We start from the raw sequence: 13361 nt of genomic DNA on the forward strand, positions 1-13361 counted from the left end.
GTGCAGGAGCAGGCCTGACCAGGGTTCAAACCAATTAACAAACAGCTTTCCTTAAAGGAGTCTATGCCTTTATTCTCCCCTCCCTCCAAGACGGAGCCTCGTGGTACCTACCTACCCTGAGAGCTGGCATGCCCTTTGTCTAGCCACCTCGGTTGGTTGAATGAAAGAAATAAAAAATGAATTGGCTTCCCCGCCCTGCCTCTCATGTGTTTTGCTCTGAGGCTCATGTCCCATCAGAATGTTAATGCAGCCGTGATTATTCGTGTAGCTGTGCTATTTCCTACTCAACATGTAGTGTGCAATACATTTGAAATCTCATGGTTTGCTTTGTGGCTTATGTCAAACGACATGCTGATGGTTATTCCGTCTATTCGCCAAACGTTTGACGTGTTCCTGCTGATCTGATAGTGTGGTAACGTGTGCAGTGAATTCCCAATATTTCAAGGCCTACGGTTGATGTTGTAGAGGTTATGGGAGTCACGGCTAGGTTTGTGTTCTCATCGCAAGAATGTCCATGCAAAACATATTTCGCAAGAGACAGGATGCCTGTTACACAGACAAACACACACACACACACATCACAATGCTGTTTATGTTACCATACTTTGAGGTTCGGCACCCTTGCAAAACAGTATTATACAAGTGCCACTAACGTACGTTGTTCCATGTACTTCCTCATTATTTATTTTGGCCACACTTCCTCTCTCTCTCTCTCTCTCTCTCTCTCTCTCTCTCTCTCTCTCTCTCTCTCTCTCTCTCTCTCTCTCTCTCTCTCTCTCTCTCTCTCTCTCTCTTTCCCTCTCTCTTGCTCTCTCTTTCTCTCTCTCTCTCTCCCTCCCTCTCTCTCTCGCTCTCTCTCTCTATATAATCCACACTGTCATCTAGCAGATTTTAGACTAAGCTGCCATTTCAACCTAGGGCCATGTGAGATGAAACGGAGCAGTTTTCTCATAAATGTCTTACAAGTACGAGACGCCAGGAGCTTTTTTAAAACTGGCCAAACGCTGCATGCTCTGGCCCCTCTCATTTGAATTTATTTGGGAGATAATATTGTTGGTATGCACAATGTTAAAAGGGGAAATAGAAAATGGCAGAGGCAACCTTCCTGTCAGAGAGCCAAGAGAGGCCACATTTCAGAAAGGCATAAATTATATTTTCTAATCCCTACCTGGTTGGCAGGAGGATGTACCTGTGCAGTGGAAACTCAGAAGGTGAGTTTGTGTGTGTGTGTGTGCGTGCGTGCGTGCGTGCGCGTGCGCGTGCGTGCGTGTGTGTGTGTGTGTGTGCGTGCGTGCGTGCGTGCGTGTGTGTGTGTGTGTGTGTGTGTGTGCATGTGAATGTCTCTGTGTGTGAAAAACGAGGCTAGGCAAGAGAGAGAGGTGGAAAGTGTAGGGAGAGATATTTGTGGTTTGGCTACTAGGGTGTGACGCATATTGTGTTCAAGATCAAGACTGTGATGAAAACATCTTTGGTACATAAAGACTGGCATGCTTTAAATGAAATGGACAGACAGGGATAGATATAGAGGTGGAGACGGTAAACACATGTATGTACCATGTTTTCAGTTAGATGGAGACAGTAAACACATGTATGTACCATGTTTTCAGTTAGACGGAGATAGTAAACACATGTATGTACCATGTTTTCAGTTAGATGGAGACAGTAAACACATGTATGTACCATGTTTTCAGTTAGATGGAGACAGTAAACACATGCATGTACCATGTTTTCAGTTAGACAGTGACAGTAAACACATGTATGTACCATGTTTTCAGTTAGATGGAGACAGTAAAACACATGTATGTACCATGTTTTCAGTTAGACAGTGACAGTAAACACATGTATGTACCATGTTTTCAGTTAGACAGTGACAGTAAACACATGTATGTACCATGTTTTCAGTTAGATGGAGACAGTAAAACACATGCATGTACCATGTTTTCAGTTAGACAGTGACAGTAAACACATGTATGTACCATGTTTTCAGTTAGACGGAGACAGTAAACACATGTATGTACCATGTTTTCAGTTAGATGGAGACAGTAAACACAGGGCGGTACAGCAGGGCTCTAGAATCATTCTGCGGACTTAGTTGCTGTCCTGGGTGGTGACGACGGTGGGTGAATCCAAGACGACCTCACTTCCTCTTCCTGTCACATGACATCACTGTAAGGGGTTGGGACGTCATCAGAGCCCTCTGTATGGCCATGGCCAGCTGCCGTCCTCCTCAAACTTAACAGACAAAAAAACAAACAGTCTTATCAGTCTTGTCAAAAGTGATATCAGCTTGTTTAGCGTGTTTGTTTTGGTGCTGAGGGGCCAGTGTCCATTCCTTTCCGCTCTGTCCTCTGACTCTACAGTTCCACTGGAAAACATCAAGAGAAGGAAAGTGTGTCATTTTTTATGAATCTAACACAATTAAGGCCATCGTTTCCTACAGCCTGGAGAGGAACTGTCCCACCAGAGCCCAAGTGACATGTTCTTCTAATTACTGCATGCGCACACACACACACACACACACACACACACACACACACACACACACACACACACACACACACACACACACACACACACACACACACACACACACACACACACACACACACACACACACACACACACACACACACACACACACACACACACACACACACACACACACATGGTTTGTTTTAAATATTTGAGTAAATACAGCTCATGTTTTATTGGTTCTTTCATAAAATAAATGTTGCTGTCTTAATATGTTGCTGTCCTAATATGTTGCTGTCTTAATATGTTGCTGTCTTAATATGTTGCTGTCCATATCAGGTTTTTAACAGCATCAAAAAGGGAACGAATGGACGTCTTGAAACAGTGTGGAGAACAAAAGGGAACTCGAGGATGAGGTGCTTCCAGTTCAGTGGGACCTGGGTGACGAGTTCCTTAATGTGTTGATTTATCCAATCACAACGTCTGGATGTATATTCTCAAATATATACAAGGTACTCCTCTCCAATTTCCTTCAGATGTTCATAATTTGACCCATTTAGTCCGTTCATTCCCCAAGATATTTTTTTCATCCCTCCATCAAGACTCAAAAGCATACCTCGGTTCTCTCTCCCATTTCTTCATCTCCATTTCCGCCTGACGGTAGTCATTCCGAGTGTGCCTACATGAAACAAAACATTTGTTTATCTCACGTGTAACTCTGTGTTGTTGTTTATGTCGCACCACTTTGCTTTATCTTGCCCAGGTCGCAGTTGTAAATGAGAACTTGTTCTCAACTGGACGACCTGGTGAAATAAATAAAAAATCAATAAAAACATGAAATGAACAAACAGAGTGTACAATCTCACACAGATAACAATAATGGCTGTTGTTGGAACTCCACTGATGGCAGAGACTGTATTGATCAAGAGGCCTTTTTTCTCTCTCCACATGCAAACCTTTGAATGTGTTGGTTTATGGTGCTAGACAATACTATCGAATTCTCTCTCTCTCTGTCCCTCTCTCTCTCTCTCTCTCTCTCTCTCTCTCTCTCTCTCTCTCTCTCTCTCTCTCTCTCTCTCTCTCTCTCTCTCTCTCTCTCTCTCTCTCTCTCTCTCTCTCTCGTTACTGCACCTATTGGTGAGAACATCGTAAGTGTGAGAGAGAGAATAAGACAGAAGTAGACAATCAGAGAGGAAAAAAGAAAAAGTGTGTGAGCAGAGGAAGGAAGAACACTAAAGGGAACATCTAAGTCCTCAAGTAGCCTCACACAGCTTATTGTGTAGGGGTGAGGTAAATCATGGCTCCAGATCAATCAACAGTCTGACCCCGCCCACTCCAGGAAAATGACAAACCTGGAGAAGATGGAGGATTCTGTCTAAGAGGAGAAATGGCAGAGAGGGAGGCATCAGGAATCGGTGTCTTATTACGGAGTTAGGAGAGTGATACTCAAGGAATGTGTATTTCTTTTTATGAATCTCACACAATTAGGGATGTAGGGAGGGCTATTCCAATCACACACTTAGGTGGACCTTGAGACCAAGACCAGAGATGGGGGTCAAATACGTTTTCTATTCAGTCAAGGGAAAATGGAGTGCCGTTTTCTGTAAGGATTTTTCCATTCCTAATTCAAATTTCAATTCACTTTCTGAATTGAAAACTGATTGGAACCCAACCGTGCTACTGTTCAACATGGACCTCTACAAAGGACCAATAGACATGAAAGTCATACTGGGAAGAGAAGTCTTAAAATACACTGTTTTCAAGATCAGCTCAAATCTAGTATGATATAATCTAATACGAAACGATCAACTATCAAACACGAGGGAAGTGACTGCTGTACACACAACCAATGGGGCCCGCCATGAGAATGATCCTGTACTGCACATAAGAGTCTTAGAAGCAGCTAAGTAAATGCAGTTGAAGTCGGAAGTTTACATGTACTTATTAGGATGGAGCCATTAAAACTCATTTTTCAACCACTCCACAAATTTCTCGTTAACAAACTATAGTTTTGGCAAGTCGGTTAGGACATCTACTTTGCGCATGACACAAGTAATTTATCCAATAATTGTTTACAGACAGATTATTTAACTTATAATTCACTGTATCACAATTCCAGTGGGTCAGAAGATTACATATACTAAGTTGACTGTGCCTTTAAACAGCTTGGAAAATTCCATAAAATTATGTCATGCTTTAGAAGCTTCTGATAGGCTAATTGACATAATTTGAGTCAAGTGGACATGTACCTGTGGATGTATTTCAAGGCCTGCCTTCAAACTCAGTGCCTCTTCGCTTGACATTATGGGAAAATCAAAAGAAATCAGCAAAGACCTCAGAAAAACAATTGTAGACCTCCACAAGTCTGGTTCATCCTTGAGAGCAATTTCGAAATGCCTGAAGGTACCACGTTGATCTGTACAAACCATAGTACACAAGTTTAAACACCATGGGACCATGCAGCCGTCATACCGCTCAGGAAGGAGACGCATTCTGTCTCCTAGAGATGAACGTACTTTGGTGCGAAAAGTGCAAATCAATCCCAGAACAGCAGCAAAGGTACTTGTGAAGATGCTGGAGGAAACAGATACCAAAGTATCTATATCCACAGTAAAATTAGTCCTATATCGTCATAACCTGAAAGGCCGCTCATTGCTCCAAAACCACCATTAAAAAGCCAGACTACGGGTTGCAACTGCACATGGGGACAAAGATAATACTTTCTGGAGAAATGTCCTCTGGTCTGATGAAACAAAAATAGAGCTGTTTGGCCATATCATTATGTTTGGAGGAAAAAGGGGGAGGCTTGCAAGCCGAAGAACACCATCCCAACCGTGAAGCACGGGGATGGCAGCATCATGTTGTGGGGGTGCTTTGCTGCAGGAGGGACTTGTGCACTTCACAAAATTGTTGTCATCATGAGGAAGGATAATGATGTGGATATATTGAAGCAACATCTCAAGACATCAGTCAGGAAGTTAAACCTTGGTCGCAAATGGATCTTCCAAATGGACAATGACCCTTAGCATACTTCCAAAGTTGTGGCAAAGGACAACAAAGTCAAGGTATTGGAGTGGGCATCACAAAGCCCTGACCTCAATCCTATAGAACATTTGTGGGCAGAACTGAAAAAGCGTGTGCGAGCAAGGAGGCCTACAAACCTGATTCAGATACACCAGCTCTGTCAGGAGGAATGGGCCAAAATTCACCCAACTTATTGTGGGCTACCCGAAATGTTTAACCTAAGTTACACAATGTAAAGGCAATGCTACCAAATACTAACTGAATGTATGTAAACTTCTGTCCCACTGGGAATGTGATGAAAGAAAGAAAAAAGCTGAAATAAATCATTCTCTCTACTATTATTCTGACATTTAACATTCTTAAAATAAAGTGGTGATCCTAACTGACCTAAGACAGGGAAATTTACTAGGATTAAATGTCAAGAATTGTGAAAAACTGAGTTTAAATGTATTTGGCTTGGGTGTATGTTAACTTTCAACTTCAACTGTATACCAGAGCCTATTGGATTTCGCTGTGTTCTATGATAAATTAATAATAACTAAGAACAATAGAAAAATATCAAATAATGAATGAAGGAGCAAAAAAAAAATTACAGTAGCGAGGCATTATACATGGAGTACCAGTACAGAGTCAATGTGGAGGCATTATACATGGAGTACCGGTACAGAGTCAATGTGGAGGCTATATACAGGGGGTACTGGTACAGAGTCAATGTGATGGCATTATACATGGAGTACCGGTACAGAGTCAATGTGGAGGCTATATACATGGAGTACCGGTACAGAGTCAATGTGGAGGCATTATACATGGAGTACCGGTACAGAGTCAATGTGGAGGCTATATACAGGGGGTACTGGTACAGAGTCAATGTGGAGGCATTATACATGGAGTACCGGTACAGAGTCAATGTGGAGGCTATATACAGGGGGTACTGGTACAGAGTCAATGTGGAGGCATTATACATGGAGTACCGGTACAGAGTCAATGTGGAGGCTATATACATGGAGTACTGGTACAGAGTCAATGTGGAGGCATTATACATGGAGTACCGGTACAGAGTCAATGTGGAGGCTATATACATGGAGTACCGGTACAGAGTCAATGTGGAGGCTATATACATGGAGTACTGGTACAGAGTCAATGTGGAGGCATTATACATGGAGTACCGGTACAGAGTCAATGTGGAGGCTATATACAGGGGGTACTGGTACAGAGTCAATGTGGAGGCATTATACATGGAGTACCGGTACAGAGTCAATGTGGAGGCTATATACAGGGGGTACTGGTACAGAGTCAATGTGGAGGCATTATACATGGAGTACCGGTACAGAGTCAATGTGGAGGCTATATACATGGAGTACCGGTACAGAGTCAATGTGGAGGCTATATACATGGAGTACCGGTACAGAGTCAATGTGGAGGCTATATACATGGAGTACCGGTACAGAGTCAATGTGGAGGCTATATACATGGGGTACCGGTACAGAGTCAATGTGGAGGCATTATACATGGGGTACCGGTACAGAGTCAATGTGGAGGCTTATACATGGGGTACTGGTACAGAGTCAATGTGGAGGCTATATACATGGGGTACTGGTACAGAGTCAATGTGGAGGCTTATACATGGAGTACCGGTACAGAGTCAATGTGGAGGCTATATACAGGGGGTACTGGTACAGAGTCAATGTGGAGGCTATATACATGGAGTACCGGTACAGAGTCAATGTGGAGGCTATATACAGGGGGTACTGGTACAGAGTCAATGTGGAGGCATTATACATGGAGTACCGGTACAGAGTCAATGTGGAGGCTATATACATGGGGTACTGGTACAGAGTCAATGTGGAGGCATTATACATGGAGTACCGGTACAGAGTCAATGTGGAGGCTATATACATGGAGTACCGGTACAGAGTCAATGTGGAGGCTATATACATGGAGTACCGGTACAGAGTCAATGTGGAGGCTATATACATGGAGTACCGGTACAGAGTCAATGTGGAGGCTATATACATGGGGTACTGGTACAGAGTCAATGTGGAGGCTATATACATGGAGTACCGGTACAGAGTCAATGTGGAGGCTATATACATGGAGTACTGGTACAGAGTCAATGTGGAGGCTATATACAGGGGGTACTGGTACAGAGTCAATGTGGAGGCTATATACATGGAGTACCGGTACAGAGTCAATGTGGAGGCTATATACATGGGGTACTGGTACAGAGTCAATGTGGAGGCTATATACATGGAGTACCGGTACAGAGTCAATGTGGAGGCTATATACATGGAGTACCGGTACAGAGTCAATGTGGAGGCTATATACAGGGGTACTGGTACAGAGTCAATGTGGAGGCTATATACATGGAGTACCGGTACAGAGTCAATGTGGAGGCTATATACATGGGGTACGGTACAGAGTCAATGTGGAGGCTATATACATGGGGTACTGGTACAGAGTCAATGTGGAGGCTATATACATGGGGTACCGGTACAGAGTCAATGTGGAGGCTATATACATGGGGTACCTGGTACAGAGTCAATGTGGAGGCTATATACATGGGTACCGGTACAGAGTCAATGTGGAGGCTATATACATGGAGTACCGGTACAGAGTCAATGTGGAGGCTATATACATGGAGTACCGGTACAGAGTCAATGTGGAGGCTATATACATGGGGTACCGGTACAGAGTCAATGTGGAGGCTATATACATGGAGTACCGGTACAGAGTCAATGTGGAGGCTATATACATGGAGTACCGGTACAGAGTCAATGTGGAGGCTATATACATGGAGTACCGGTACAGAGTCAATGTGGAGGCTATATACATGGAGTACCGGTACAGAGTCAATGTGGAGGCTATATACATGGGGTACCGGTACAGAGTCAATGTGGAGGCTATATACAGGGGGTACCGGTACAGAGTCAATGTGGAGGCTATATACAGGGGGTACCGGTACAGAGTCAATGTGGAGGCTATATACATGGGGTACCGGTACAGAGTCAATGTGGAGGCTATATACAGGGGGTACCGGTACAGAGTCAATGTGGAGGCTATATACATGGGGTACCGGTACAGAGTCAATGTGGAGGCTATATACATGGAGTACCGGTACAGAGTCAATGTGGAGGCTATATACATGGGGTACCGGTACAGAGTCAATGTGGAGGCTATATACAGGGGTACCGGTACAGAGTCAATGTGGAGGCTATATACATGGGGTACCGGTACAGAGTCAATGTGGAGGCTATATACATGGGGTACCGGTACAGAGTCAATGTGGAGGCTATATACAGGGGGTACCGGTACAGAGTCAATGTGGAGGCTATATACATGGGGTACCGGTACAGAGTCAATGTGGAGGCTATATACATGGGGTACCGGTACAGAGTCAATGTGGAGGCTATATACAGGGGGTACCGGTACAGAGTCAATGTGGAGGCTATATACAGGGGGTACCGGTACAGAGTCAATGTGGAGGCTATATACATGGAGTACCGGTACAGAGTCAATGTGGAGGCTATATACATGGGGTACCGGTACAGAGTCAATGTGGAGGCTATATACATGGAGTACCGGTACAGAGTCAATGTGGAGGCTATATACATGGAGTACCGGTACAGAGTCAATGTGGAGGCTATATACATGGAGTACCGGTACAGAGTCAATGTGGAGGCTATATACATGGAGTACCGGTACAGAGTCAATGTGGAGGCTATATACATGGAGTACCGGTACAGAGTCAATGTGGAGGCTATATACATGGAGTACCGGTACAGAGTCAATGTGGAGGCTATATACATGGAGTACCGGTACAGAGTCAATGTGGAGGCTATATACATGGAGTACCGGTACAGAGTCAATGTGGAGGCTATATACAGGGGGTACCGGTACAGAGTCAATGTGGAGGCTATATACATGGAGTACTGGTACAGAGTCAATGTGGAGGCTATATACATGGAGTACCGGTACAGAGTCAATGTGGAGGCTATATACATGGGGTACCGGTACAGAGTCAATGTGGAGGCTATATACATGGAGTACCGGTACAGAGTCAATGTGGAGGCTATATACATGGAGTACCGGTACAGAGTCAATGTGGAGGCTATATACATGGAGTACCGGTACAGAGTCAATGTGGAGGCTATATACATGGAGTACCGGTACAGAGTCAATGTGGAGGCTATATACATGGAGTACCGGTACAGAGTCAATGTGGAGGCTATATACATGGAGTACCGGTACAGAGTCAATGTGGAGGCTATATACATGGAGTACCGGTACAGAGTCAATGTGGAGGCTATATACATGGAGTACCGGTACAGAGTCAATGTGGAGGCTATATACAGGGAGTACCGGTACAGAGTCAATGTGGAGGCTATATACAGGGGTACCGGTACAGAGTCAATGTGGAGGCTATATACATGGAGTACCGGTACAGAGTCAATGTGGAGGCTATATACATGGAGTACCGGTACAGAGTCAATGTGGAGGCTATATACATGGGGTACCGGTACAGAGTCAATGTGGAGGCTATATACATGGAGTACCGGTACAGAGTCAATGTGGAGGCTATATACATGGAGTACCGGTACAGAGTCAATGTGGAGGCTATATACATGGGGTACTGGTACAGAGTCAATGTGGAGGCTATATACATGGAGTACCGGTACAGAGTCAATGTGGAGGCTATATACATGGAGTACCGGTACAGAGTCAATGTGGAGGCTATATACATGGGGTACCGGTACAGAGTCAATGTGGAGGCTATATACATGGAGTACCGGTACAGAGTCAATGTGGAGGCTATATACATGGGGTACCGGTACAGAGTCAATGTGGAGGCTATATACATGGAGTACCGGTACAGAGTCAATGTGGAGGCTATATACATGATGGAGTACCGGTACAGAGTCAATGTGGAGGCTATATACATGGGGTACCGGTACAGAGTCAATGTGGAGGCTATATACAGGGGTACCGGTACAGAGTCAATGTGGAGGCTATATACATGGAGTACCGGTACAGAGTCAATGTGGAGGCTATATACATGGGAGTACCGGTACAGAGTCAATGTGGAGGCTATATACATGGGTACCGGTACAGAGTCAATGTGGAGGCTATATACAGGGGGTACCGGTACAGAGTCAATGTGGAGGCTATATACATGGGGTACCGGTACAGAGTCAATGTGGAGGCTATATACATGGAGTACCGGTACAGAGTCAATGTGGAGGCTATATACATGGGGTACCGGTACAGAGTCAATGTGGAGGCTATATACATGGGGTACCGGTACAGAGTCAATGTGGAGGCTATATACATGGAGTACCGGTACAGAGTCAATGTGGAGGCTATATACATGGGTACCGGTACAGAGTCAATGTGGAGGCTATATACAGGGGTACCGGTACAGAGTCAATGTGGAGGCTATATACATGGAGTACCGGTACAGAGTCAATGTGGAGGCTATATACATGGAGTACCGGTACAGAGTCAATGTGGAGGCTATATACATGGGGTACCGGTACAGAGTCAATGTGGAGGCTATATACATGGGTACCGGTACAGAGTCAATGTGGAGGCTATATACATGGGGTACCGGTACAGAGTCAATGTGGAGGCTATATACAGGGGTACCGGTACAGAGTCAATGTGGAGGCTATATACATGGAGTACCGGTACAGAGTCAATGTGGAGGCTATATACATGGAGTACCGGTACAGAGTCAATGTGGAGGCTATATACAGGGGGTACCGGTACAGAGTCAATGTGGAGGCTATATACATGGGGTACCGGTACAGAGTCAATGTGGAGGCTATATACATGGAGTACCGGTACAGAGTCAATGTGGAGGCTATATACAGGGGGTACCGGTACAGAGTCAATGTGGAGGCTATATACAGGGGGTACTGGTACAGAGTCAATGTGGAGGCTATATACATGGAGTACCGGTACAGAGTCAATGTGGAGGCTATATACATGGGGTACCGGTACAGAGTCAATGTGGAGGCTATATACATGGGGTACCGGTACAGAGTCAATGTGGAGGCTATATACATGGGGTACCGGTACAGAGTCAATGTGGAGGCTATATACATGGGGTACTGGTACAGAGTCAATGTGGAGGCTATATACAGGGGGTACTGGTACAGAGTCAATGTGGAGGCTATATACAGGGGGTACCGGTACAGAGTCAATGTGGAGGCTATATACATGGGGTACCGGTACAGAGTCAATGTGGAGGCTATATACAGGGGTACCGGTACAGAGTCAATGTGGAGGCTATATACATGGGGTACCGGTACAGAGTCAATGTGGAGGCTATATACATGGAGTACCGGTACAGAGTCAATGTGGAGGCTATATACATGGGGTACCGGTACAGAGTCAATGTGGAGGCTATATACATGGGGTACCGGTACAGAGTCAATGTGGAGGCTATATACATGGAGTACCGGTACAGAGTCAATGTGGAGGCTATATACATGGAGTACCGGTACAGAGTCAATGTGGAGGCTATATACATGGGGTACTGGTACAGAGTCAATGTGGAGGCTATATACAGGGGGTACCGGTACAGAGTCAATGTGGAGGCTATATACATGGGGTACCGGTACAGAGTCAATGTGGAGGCTATATACATGGGGTACTGGTACAGAGTCAATGTGGAGGCTATATACATGGGGTACCGGTACAGAGTCAATGTGGAGGCTATATACATGGGGTACCGGTACAGAGTCAATGTGGAGGCTATATACAGGGGGTACGGTACAGAGTCAATGTGGAGGCTATATACAGGGGTACCGGTACAGAGTCAATGTGGAGGCTATATACAGGGGGTACTGGTACAGAGTCAATGTGGAGGCTATATACAGGGGTACTGGTACAGAGTCAATGTGGAGGCTATATACAGGGGGTACTGGTACAGAGTCAATGTGGAGGCTATATACATGGGGTACTGGTACAGAGTCAATGTGGAGGCTATATACATGGAGTACCTGGTACAGAGTCAATGTGGAGGCTATATACAGGGGTACTGGTACAGAGTCAATGTGGAGGCTATATACAGGGGTACTGGTACAGAGTCAATGTGGAGGCTATATACAGGGGTACCGGTACAGAGTCAATGTGGAGGCTATATACATGGGGTACCGGTACAGAGTCAATGTGGAGGCTATATACATGGGGTACGGTACAGAGTCAATGTGGAGGCTATATACAGGGGGTACTGGTACAGAGTCAATGTGGAGGCTATATACATGGGGTACTGGTACAGAGTCAATGTGGAGGCTATATACATGGGGTACTGGTACAGAGTCAATGTGGAGGCTATATACATGGGGTACTGGTACAGAGTCAATGTGGAGGCTATATACATGGGGTACCGGTACAGAGTCAATGTGGAGGCTATATACATGGGGTACGGTACAGAGTCAATGTGGAGGCTATATACATGGGGTACCGGTACAGAGTCAATGTGGAGGCTATATACATGGAGTACCGGTACAGAGTCAATGTGGAGGCTATATACAGGGGTACTGGTACAGAGTCAATGTGGAGGCTATATACATGGGGTACCGGTACAGAGTCAATGTGGAGGCTATATACATGGGGTACCGGTACAGAGTCAATGTGGAGGCTATATACATGGGGTACTGGTACAGAGTCAATGTGGAGGCTATATACATGGGGTACTGGTACAGAGTCAATGTGGAGGCTATATACATGGGGTACTGGTACAGAGTCAATGTGGAGGCTATATACATGGGGTACTGGTACAGAGTCAATGTGGAGGCTATATACATGGGGTACTGGTACAGAGTCAATGTGGAGGCTATATACATGGAGTACTGGTACAG

At 45.0% G+C, this 13361-nt stretch overlaps 1 long non-coding RNA gene across 1 annotated transcript in view; it reads right to left on the minus strand.

Annotated features, from left to right (window-relative positions):
- Nucleotides 1-1017: 1017 nt before the first annotated feature.
- The window catches only part of LOC123990283, a 44746-nt gene continuing 32402 nt past the window's right edge, over nt 1018-13361 (minus strand). The window contains exons 2-3 of the long non-coding RNA XR_006830621.1: nt 3089-3151; nt 1018-2232 (exon numbers count right to left, since the gene is read on the minus strand). This is a non-coding gene — a long non-coding RNA (uncharacterized LOC123990283). The remainder of the gene's footprint in view (nt 2233-3088; nt 3152-13361) is intronic.

The sequence above is a fragment of the Oncorhynchus gorbuscha genome, linkage group LG12 (assembly GCF_021184085.1).
Source record: "Oncorhynchus gorbuscha isolate QuinsamMale2020 ecotype Even-year linkage group LG12, OgorEven_v1.0, whole genome shotgun sequence".
NCBI lineage: Eukaryota > Metazoa > Chordata > Actinopteri > Salmoniformes > Salmonidae > Oncorhynchus > Oncorhynchus gorbuscha.